Source organism: Antechinus flavipes, chromosome 6, assembly GCF_016432865.1.
Source record: "Antechinus flavipes isolate AdamAnt ecotype Samford, QLD, Australia chromosome 6, AdamAnt_v2, whole genome shotgun sequence".
Taxonomy (NCBI): domain Eukaryota; kingdom Metazoa; phylum Chordata; class Mammalia; order Dasyuromorphia; family Dasyuridae; genus Antechinus; species Antechinus flavipes.
Genome location: NC_067403.1, coordinates 87,139,018 through 87,151,101, shown reverse-complemented (window position 1 = coordinate 87,151,101; position 12,084 = coordinate 87,139,018).

The following is a 12,084-nucleotide window of genomic DNA, read 5'->3' as shown; positions in this document are numbered from 1 at the left end:
AATAGCAACATTTCACTCTTTGAGACACTATTGATCCAACAAAATCAATTATCTGAAGCATACTTTCAGAACCAGCAATTAAGTAAAAACAAATGAAAAGTATTTCTCCTTACCGCCTCAAAATTCCAAAATAATGAACCCAAAATAATAAAAATAGATGTAAGATGGTCGACTATTAGAGTTCCTGTATCTTATTCATAGATAAATCTCTTTTGACATTATTTAAGGGGATCTTCTTTCCCTTATTTTTAAAACAATTCTAGCAATGGAGTATTTGGTTTCCAGGTTCACAGTGTTGGAAAGTGAGAGAGTTTACAAAAAAAGGATTGGGTTTAATATTTCTAAAGGCAGGTATGCCGACATAGGGTATTCAAGAAGTAATAGCTAAAAGCTGTAGTGCAAGGTAGAAAATAGGGGGAAAAAACCTCCAAATTTTAAAAAGTACATCAATTTGATGCTGTGTAATTCTCATATCATGTATTTCTAGTACAAAAATCAGTGATAAGTAAAAAAAAAAAACCTTTCAACACAATGAGTCGGTGAGATAGATTATGCATATAATCATAGTAATTTTGTAGATTATATATTATAATTTCATATAAATAAATATATTTATAGAACTTATACAGAGAAAAATTAATTCACTTGCTTAATGTCATATGTCAACTAACTAGACGAATCAGATCTTAAATAGATGGTGCAATGGATAGACCACCAAATTAGGATAGATTTGAGTTCAAATCCATAGACACTTACCAGTTGTACGATCCTAGACAAGTCACATTACCTCTATTTTGTTTTAATTTTTTCCCATCCACAAAATGGGATGATACTAATACCTGCCTCCTAGAGTTATTGTGAGGCTCAATGAAATATTGGTAACTGCTTAATGCAGTGCCTAATATGTAGGGAGTGCCATATAAATGTTAACTATTATTAATAATATTATTAATATGTATTATATTTATTATTTTATATAATTATACAATTACATATAAATATTTTAAATATTAATATTATTTGTATTAATAATAATAAATAATAATATCATTATCTTCATCTTGAAGCTCAGTGATGCTTTTTATAAAGACTTGTGTCAGCCAAAAAGAAAACAAATAAAAAAAAGACCAGATGTTGGATTATAGATTTAAGAGTTGGGAAAGATCTTAGAGACCATTTAATTCACCTCCACTGACTTTATAGAAGAGAAAAATCAAGCTCAGAGAGCTTCATTGAATTGTTCAGTGTCACATGGCAGGCCAGAGAAAGAGCCAGAACTCTCAATAAGATCTAATTCGATGTCTGAGGATCTTTTCACTATTCCAAACTGTGCCACAATTAATATGATTAATAATAAGGACTTTGTACCATCCAAAAAGATTAAATTATTAATACAATGATCTAGGACATTTCTAAAAGATTTATATTGAAAAATGTTTTCTACTTCTAGACACAGATCTGATGAACTGAGTACAGATTGGAATATATATTTTGTATGCTTTCATAGTTATAATGGGCATTGTATATCTTGTTTTTTCAGTGAGAGAGGGAGGTACCAAAGAGAGAGAACAAATTTGGAATTAAAAATAAAAAAGAATAAATTATATTAATTATACTCACTTTAAGAAGCTTTAGGGAGTTTACCATAAAAATTGTTTAATGTTTTTTAAAAGCTTTGACACTGAAAGTTCTATTTGAAAAGTTAATTTATGTATAAATTTCATGTCTCTCTAGATAAGTTGTGCTATTTTATTGTAATAACTTAGATGCAGCCCACTATCTTCTGAAGTAGCTTATGACATTTTTAGGCAGTTCTAATTGTTAGGAAATTTTTCCTTATATAAGTTTTAAATTTATCATCTTTCAGGCTCTACCCACAATCATATCCCCAAAGTCAGTGCTCTGAAGTCAAACAGATCATCACTACTTTTACAACACTATTTGAAGTCAGGTACCTTTTTTGTACTTCCCTGCTTTCTCACTTCTAGTCTTATCTCCTACAGCAGAGAAAACAAAACAAAACAAACAAACCAAAAAACCTCTGTCACTTTATCCATTGAAATTCATGCCTCAGTTGTACATCAGGTTGTGATTTTGTTCTGGGAAGGACAGAACCTTATTATTTTTCCCCATTAAAAAAAATCTTTATTTTATTTTATTTTTTCTATTAAAGTTCTCTGAAGACTCATTCTGGAATGTAGGTGGTCCTGGATTCTTTAAGGCTAGGCCAACAGAAAACACACTGTTAGGTTTTACTAGACTGGAAAGATTAGCACAGGCCTGATATTAGACTGTTTATAGTTGATCAGAGCAAATTCTGAAATAACTATCACTTAAAGGGTGATCACCATCTACAACAACTCAAATTTATTATTATTGTTTTTGTGGTGATGTTGATAATGATAATGGCTATAGCAATTCAAGAAATACTATCTTCATGTCATGATTTGGGTCAGTGAAGGGGGTACCTTGAGCAATGAACTTATATATCTCTTGAAATAATTCCCATCTGCAAAATCTTAGACTTTTCCATTATACCCAGAAGGCTCTGATAGTTACTTTTTTTATAATGACTTGGATTCCATGGTAATTTTTATCATAGATGGTAGAGTAATCTGGGTTATAATATTATATTTAAGCTCCTACACACAGCTGTGGTGCAGTTATTATTATTATTTTTTTGAATCTGACCTTGGAGTAGCTACTTTATAAAGAGAAAAACAATATAGACAGATTACTATTTTTCCCCAAGTAGCAAGATGTCTACGAAATGTGCAACAGAAAGTTTTCTTTCCCTTTGTAAATCTGGGCTTTTGGAGATGGTTCTGAGTATTGCTTTAACTTATGCATATATTGTCCCATTCTGAGACTTTTATTTTTAAAAAAGGGGGAAAATTATGCTTTGGTTTGAAGAACCCCAGATCTTCTTGTGATTAAAAGCTGATGTCAGAAAGTGGGTGAATCTTAAAGACTACCTGCATTGGAACAACAATAAATATGTATCTCTATATCTATTGTATAATCTCTTTCTTCTCTCTCTTTTGAAAAAAAATGATAGAAATAATGGTGAGAGAGAAACAACCTGGGTTTAAAAAAGTTTTAAAAAATTCTCAGAGTACATTTTCACCCCCATGAGCCAAATTGCACACACAGCTGATAAAAACACAGCACATTTTCACCATTCTGGGGTGGGGGTTGGGCGAGTAATTTATAGTGTTTAAAAATCAGCACTTGTCAAAAAGCTCTCACGATTTTAAGACAGAAAGCTAAGGAAAAGAAGCCCTGACTAGACAGTTGGCCTAATCACATGCCGAAGCAAATCTCTGCTGCATTTCAAAAGGCAAAGTGGGCTCCAGAGTGGGAGAATAACCACTGAATGAAATGGAGACAGCTGTGGCTTGGCAAGCTATGCCAACATTTTCTTTAGCTCTGAGACATCGGACATTGTTTGGTTCCTAAGGTACCTTATGTAGTTAGGCTGCATGCACACAGTTCAGTTGGCTCAACTATTGCTAGAGAACAAGAGATCTTGTTCTGTGTCCTCTTATTTCAGGCCTCGGGGAGTATTTAAAATTGAAGTCAACATTTGCTCCCTCCTCCCCCAACCTCACCACCCCAAGTACATTTTTCTGAAAAGAGCAGTCCAGTTCTGCACTCTAATTCTGTGGGAATTGAGTATGAATGGTCCCATGTGTTCTGCTGCAGTTCATCTCTTGTTTAAGAGTACAATGAAAATGTTTATAGCTAGAATGAAGCCTGCCCCCCTTCCTCTCAGATCAGGTCACAGGCCACTGATTACATGCTGGGCTGTCCCATGGGCACAGGGACTGGAAAGCAGTATATGGAATGCCCTTTTGCCTCTGGTATGTCATTATTCTTTGCATCCCAGGCGAGTGAATAAATACCAGCTGGAGAGAGATTATGTTAAGCATCTGGCTTGGCAGTGGAGGAGACAAATTCATAATCAAAGACATCACCCCATGGTCCTTAAAAAAGATGTTTTATGGGTGCCCTTTACTTACATTTATATTACTTCCCAATGATTGTCCCCCTCCCCTACTTTTGAACTAACAATGTATAGTTAAGTCTAACAAAACTACCCCTTGGCCATGTCGGATTATGATAGTTCATTTCTCACCGACAGCCCACCTCTTTCCAATGGACAGGAGAGAGATTTGTTTCATTATCAGCTTTCTGAAGATAAATTATGATTGATCACTGAATTGAAATGGTGCTGATTTTCTTTGATGTTGGTTTTGTTTGCCATCATTATGGGCATTATGTAAACTGTTTTCCTGATCCTCTTTCCTTTGCTCTATATCCCTTATTTCTTTTTGTAAAAAAGAAACTATATTCTCTTTGTATTTCAGCATCTGGAGACTTTGTAATTCACTCATGCACATCATTCCCTTCTAATGTTATATCATCTATAGCAATGAAATGATATCTATGCAAATTCTTAGGTACAATATTTCCTCAAGACCCATTTAATTTTTTTTTTTTGAAAATAAAAATTTGGCAAAATGTATTACTATTTTAAAAAAATTATTCAGTATTTTGGACTCATTATCTGCAAAATGCTGGGAGACACTTCCTTTAATGTTTTTTTCTTTGGGGTCAAACCTTTTCTTGACACATTTTAAAAAACCTGCTTAGCTTGGTCTTAGTGGTATGTGATTATTGCTCCTGCTACTCATGAAGTTGAGGCTTGTTGGATCACTTAAGCTTTGGAGTTTTGAACTTCACTTTACTAAGCCAGTTGTCTATTAATTCTGCCACCAATATGGTTCCCTTTGGAGAGGGTCAGGGCACCTGGCCAACCATCCCAGGTCATAAATAGAGCAGATCAGATTCCCATGACAACCAGTAGTGGGATTGAGCCAATAAATAATTTCTATACTTCCAATCTGGGAGAGATAGAAAGACCCATTCTCAAAGGAACAAATAACAACAAAACACTTGCTAAAGTAAATATGGACCTACACTTTCATATCATAGAGCAGATTAATATAATTTTTTTGAGCAAGGGAGTATTTTAGGAAAACTAACCAGCAATAATCCTCTAATAGACTATAGAGAAGGAAAGCAAAAAGATGAATGAATAGTCTTTGCAGTGACTGAGACAATGTAGATTGGAACTTGAGAAATAGAAAGTGGAAATGGAGAAGAGAATATGGATTTTCATTTGCCATTTTGCCGTTTGAAAATGAATATTTCAGAGCCATCTTAAACTTAACATATTTTAAAGAAAATTCATTCTTTTTCCCCTAAATCTTTTTCTTCTTACAAATTTGTTTATTTCTGTCAGAGGGACCAGATTTGATCTAGTGTTTTGGATTGATAACCATAGTCTTATCTTGAACATCTTGCCAACATATCTAATTAGTTGCCAAATGTAGCTATTTCTACCTTCAGTATGTTCCACATCTGTTCCGGCTCATAAGTGCTTATCTCATCAAGTCCTTCATTTCTGTTAAGATGCAGTTTAGACACCATCTTCTAGAAGAAGCCTTTCCTTATTTCCCCAACTTTTGAAATAACCTCAATCCAAAATTATTTTGCCTTTAACTATTATTATACGTTTATTAAATGTATTCTGTATATAATTTTATTTGTACTTGATATCTCTTCCATTAGACTGTAGACTTGTGGTGAGTAGAGATTGTATCTTTGTACATGTATCTCAAATCCGGGTACAGTGTCTGGCACATGATAGACATTTAGATGAGATTGATGAATGGATGGATTGAGGAATACTGGATACATTGCTACATAGTGTCTCACATACATACTGAAAGATTATTCAAGATTCTTTAAAAAATTTACCAACATAAAAAGCCATGTCTAACAGCTATACAAAGATTAGTATAAGTCTATAACAGGATCATGCTAAAGTTGTTAGAGCTATTTACCTATAGGTGAATTAAATTATGTTGTCCCATGATGGAATAAAGTCTGGTCTTTATTGCCAGAATCCAAGAGAATCCTTTATAATATGGGAACTACTATGAGAAGAAAATATGTGAGATGGAAGAACTATTTTTAAAGAACTTTACTATAGGTCACAGATAATATCTTTTTTATTTTGATAAATGATGAAGATGAATTTTTCACAACTTATTAGCTGAAGAAATGTTGTTTATTATAGCTTGTGATTATCTTAGATTTAGTCTTATACCATATAACCAGTACTCCAACTGGAGTGATCCAGATCCCAACTGATCCAGAACTTTCTCCTCTTTAAGAAATAAAGCCTTGATTATCCATATAGCATATTATTTTTATTATTACCATTTTTGCTGAGGCAATTGGGATGAAGTGACATGCCCAGAATCACATAGCTAGGAAGTTTTAAGTGCAAAGGCTGGGTTTTGAATTCAGGTCCTTTTTATTTCAGGGCTAGACCTTTGTCCCATCTAGCTGTTCTCCACATAATATATTATATACAGTTATTTTGAATATATAAATTTAAATTCAGAAAAAAATTATCTCCCCAAAATACAGAACTGGAAAAGAATGCTCTGTCTCTGTGTGTCTCTTTCTCTCTCTCTCTTCTGTCTCTGTCTGTCCCTCTGTATTTCAGAATACAAAATTCCTATTCTACTTATTATAAAACTTACCCTGTACCTGGATAGAGAAGACATTTTTACTCATTCTATATATTATCTCCAATCGTCTTGATCTATATCTTGCCCTTGGATCCACATGGTTTTGGAGGAAAAAGTGAAACTGGTGATTGCACAGCCCTCCCTCCCTCAAATCCATTTCAGTTGCATATCAAGGAATCACCTCCCTGAAGTCATGGTAATATTCGAAAAGAAGGAAACAATAACCTCTGTGATCCTGAGGGGCCAACTAACACAACTTCTTCCCTCCCTCCTTTCCTGCTTTTATTCCTTCCTATCTTGGGGTTTATGGGCTTTTTTTTTTTTCCTTAAAAACTTTAAAACTTTAAAAACTTTAAAACTTAAAAACTTTAAAACTTTAAAAAATACTTTAAACCTAAATCATCCATTGAGTGGCCAAAAAAAAAAAAAAAATCCCAGAACAAATCCATTTGATCTTTGTTTTGGCCCAGATTACCTCAAAGTGTATGTAAATATCAATTGTTGTTTTGTCTCTCTTTCAGATTGATTCCTCTTTTATCTATCTATCTATTTATTTATGACTAATTAAGCAAATAAACAAACAACAACAACAAAATCTATTCTTCATTTCTTTCTTATCTAACCTTAATTACTGTGTAGGTATTGCCTCAGTCAAATTAAGACTTGTAAAAGACCATAGCTTAAAAAGGCCACTGCATTCAACACCATATCCAGAGGCTATCCTGATCTTTATCTTGCCACTAGACCCAGATGTGAGAGACAGCAACAAAGCCATAAGCCCCAGGCTATTGGAGAGCCTTCTGGAATAGATCTGTACTATTCAAAACACCTATTTCTAGCCATTCAAATATTTATTAAGAACTTTCTAAATGCCAGTAGACTGTGTGCTTAAACACTGGAGAATGCAGGAAAGGCAAAAACATGGTTCTGATCTCAAGGAACTGTCAGGAAAAAAATGATGGAGAATATGTATTATCTAGACCAGGCATTCTTAATTTTTTTTTTTCCTATCATGAACCTTTTGGTCAATCTGATGAAAACTATGAATCCTTGATGAGAAATGCAAATTGAGAATTGTGTTCAATCAGTTTAATCAGACTTGATTTTTAGTTAAGGCCTGCTATGAATTATTAAATTTAAATTAAGCTAGCATTTATTAGTAACTTGTTAAGAGTTAACTTCTCCATTATTTGTGAGCCTATGTTCCTTGTTTTGTAAGACTTCCCCTTTAGTGTGTTAGTTTTCCTTTTTGTAAATATTAATTCCTCATTTAGCCTTATGAAAACTTACAAAATACTCCATGATGCTCTCAAAGGATATTGAGTTGCTTCATTAATCACTCAAATCAATGAGAAAGCTAAAGTTTGATTTAGTCACATGGCATTGGGAACACTCACATCGCTAAAGTTAAAATCAACCTACTTCACTATTCTGTAAATCTATGAATATGCATCAGTACCATGAATATGTATTGTTCTCATGAATATGTACTTTGATTAGTTCTTTTCTTTTTTAGATCATAAGAATGTCCTGTATCATGCCATGAATATCTTTGGTTACCTAGGAGTTTTGGATCCAAATTATTGGCAATTACTAGCATTGTTAATAAATTGATAATGCTCAAAACTATGCCTTAGTTTATCTTTACTTCTTATAGAATAATTCTCAGAATAATATTTTAAATACAAAACAAAATGAGTAGGATTACAAAGGAAATTAATAATTAGTGAAAATAAAGTAATTGGAATAAGTCTATAAAATAAAAAATAAAGTGATTTTTATCTCATTCAAGTTCCAGAACTCTTTGAAATCCATTTATAAAACCTTTTCTGATCAATGGTCCCCCAGTTAAGCACCTCTTTTTTATTTAGATTACAACATGCAGTTACAAGAAAAATTTATGGAGCCCATCTATCATTTATAAGTATATATATATATGTGTATGTATATGGTATAAATACACACACACACATAAAAGTGTACATGCATATCTTGGACAGACATTTCAAATGGACAAATCAGGCCCAGAATTTAACCAAAGAAAGAAAGATAGTTTGACTTCAGTAAGCTATTAAATTCCTTTAATGACCACAAATTTCTCCCAGAAACAAAAGCCATCATTTTAATACTAATATGCTTTAGAGACATGGAACACCAACAGTTTCCAAAATTATGAAAATTAGGCATTCAGAAGATGACACAGAGTAACTTATGGGGTGTGAGTGGGTTGCCAGCTTGCCAGGAAGAAGTGGATCAAATTCATGTAAAGAATTTAAGATCAGCAAAGAAAATGCACTATCCAGGAGAACTTGAATTTTTTCTTAAAACAAGTTCTTATCTTAGTTCCATGACTACAGAGACATGCCAATGATGGAAGTCTTTTCAGATATCTTCACTCTTAGAGATTATGTATAATTGCAACCTGATTCCTGTGGTTGATTTCCAAAAGAAGAAACCTTAGGGAAGCACAAGAAGAACTGACATCAATGAAAAAAAGATTCTCTTTCGACCGGGGCTTAAAAACTAGGCTAATCTATCAGCCCCATCTTTGCCAGTTGTGCATGAAATATATCCCAGATGTACCGTAATAACTCTTGTATCTCCAGAATCAATGGAGTTGCTTACGAATTAACGGTGATGAACTTCTGATGTGGCTTTTTCTATGTGCTGTAATTATCTGCCTTGGGCTATAATTATTATCACCTGCCCCAAACTGCAGACCTCTGCTGTTCTTAACAAAGACAGCTATTGCGCTGATGAAGGGATGTGCCTAATCACAGGTGTTGCCAATATTCATTTACCTAGGGAATTTTCCAGAAGGCAGTTGTAGATGTGGATCTGGACTTCAAGAGGGAAATAAACTTTAAAGGGATTCAATGAGATGTGATATTTAAATTCATGTTAAGAACAGGGTGAACAGAGTGAATTAAGGACATAAAATAGGAGGAATCAATGAAGGAAACAGAGTCAGAATAGTGGTAGGAAAACCTAATGAACTTGATACTATGGAATCCAAGGGAGGAGGGACTATTCACAGAGAGGCAATGTCCACTATAAGTAGGAGGCTGACAGGTAAGTAATCAGTCCAAAAGCACTTATTAAGCATTCAGTATGTAACATCACAAGAAAGTGGTGAAACTGATTAAGAGGATGGCTTCAGAGTTAGGAAGAATTGGATTCAAATCCTGTTTCTTAGATACATTTGGCTATATTACCCTAAAATATGTAAGTTATTTCACAGCTCAGTAGGTCTCCAAGGTGCTTAGGACTTCTTGTGAATTTATGGGAGTTCTGTGATGCAAAGGTGTGCTGGAGCAAGCTCATATCTGCTTTCTGGGGTTCATTGTTAAATTTTCAGTGTCACAATTTATACTTTGGAAGTTCAGCAAATGAAATTTGGCTTGATTTATTGTTTGCTAGTTGTCTGGACTTAAGAAAGTGTTAAAGACAATGTGGAACTTAAAAGTATGCTGTACATACTAATTTTTTTTTCCTAAAGAAAAGATTGTTAAACAGTTATGAGCATCACCATATACTGCAATTACAAGTGTTGGCTTTATCTACAATATAATTATACCTCTCTTAATCATCCAACTTCTCCCATCTCTTTTCATTTCTCCTTTACCTCTATGCAAGTTTCTACTTTTTCCCCTTTTAAGCTAGTTGTTACTCCTTCAATGTTTTCAGACACTCATAGCTAGTAGTTTTCTGCCCTTCAGATCAACTCATGGATGTTGGGTTTTGCCACAGTGGCAGTCACCAAGACCTTTTCTCTCACCTTTGCTTTTTGGATGGAACAGTGAGTCGGTCACAAAGAAGTTGGCAGTAATAGATAGGTTGTGACTTGCAATCACATTGCCTTATCACTCTCCATTTCCATAAAGAACTCCTTTTCCAGACAGCTCTTCTAGCCTCCCATGTTTTCCCATCCTTAGTATCTTAGACTCCTCACTCACCCTCCACAAAGCCAATCAGTTGCCAAAAATTGTAGGTGCTACCTTTTTTCTCTTACATTGAATCATCTTTACTCCCATGGCTACTTCCCTAGTTTAGGATTGATTACTTCTATAACGGACTACCAAAATAGCCTTTTACATGGAGTTCCTGCCCAAAGTCCACTTCTTTAGTCAATCATTTACAAAACTGCCAAAGTAATTTTGCCAAAGTGTAGGATTGATGGCAATGATTCTAGGATCAAATGTTTATTTCATCTTCATCTTCATCTTTTAAAATTTTTAATGTAAATTGTATAATGTATACAATTATTAGTATATAATGTATATAAGAAATGTATGCACATATATATGTAGTTGTAAAAAATAATCAGTATGAATGATAACCAAAGATATTAAACAAAATTTGGTGAACACTATCCTAGGTGACTAACATTATAAATTACAATGAGTATCAGACATGTCAAATATTGATCAAATGAGTAATTTTTATGTATAAACATATTTATACAATTCTTTTGCTGCACAGAAAACACCAGGTCAAAAAAAAAAAAAGAAAGTAAAGGAGTAAGAAAACAAAATGCAAGCAAACAACACCAAAAAGAGTGAGAATGTTATGTTGTGATCCATATTCAGTTCCTACAGTCCTCTCTCTGGGTATAAATGGTTTTCTTCATCATAAGATCATTAGGACTGACATCAGTCATCTTATTATTGGAAAGAATCACATTCATCAGAATTGATTGTTGTATAATATTGATGTTGCAGTGTACGATGAGCTCCTAGTTCTGCTCATTTCACTTAGCATGAAATAACATTTGTAAAGCACTTAACCCAGTATACTTATTAAATTCTTATTATCTTCCCATCTTCCTTTAGACAAAGAAATTTTCTATGCCAACAAAGCCAGAAGTCCAGACCTTATTTTATGTATTAAGAGATTCTTAACTAAGAGGTAAAAGAGACTTTTGAGAAAATGTAGCCGAATGTCTTATATGGTAGATGAAGAAACTGAGATTTCAAGAATAGAAGTGATTCTCAAACTCTGCATAGTTGCAAACAGCACTCAGATCCCCTGACACACATTTTCTATTCTCCCATGTTGCTACTCTCTGTACTAGCCTAGATTCTTGATTCTGTCTACTTGGCCATTCCAGACTCTGGAATTCTTCCTTACATAGATTCACAAAGCTTTCTCTTTCTCCCAGCCGGCATTAAATTGCTTGGACTTGCCCTCTGGCCTCCTTAACTTAGAGTACCTGCCAGGCCTCCCCCTGTCTTTTAATTGAATCTAAAGTTTTTGCTTCTCCTTGTCTGTTTGGAATTGTTGCCAAGTCTCAAATTGAAGGACAGTTTTTACTAAGTGATATTTTAGACCTATATCCTGAAAGATAGGTAGAATGTAGGTAGTCACAGAGGAGAAAGAGCATTCCAGGCAGGAGAGAGGTGGAAGGTGAACATATTCACATGACTGAATGAAAAAAACATTTACTTTAAAAAAATTAAAATGGTATTTTATTTTT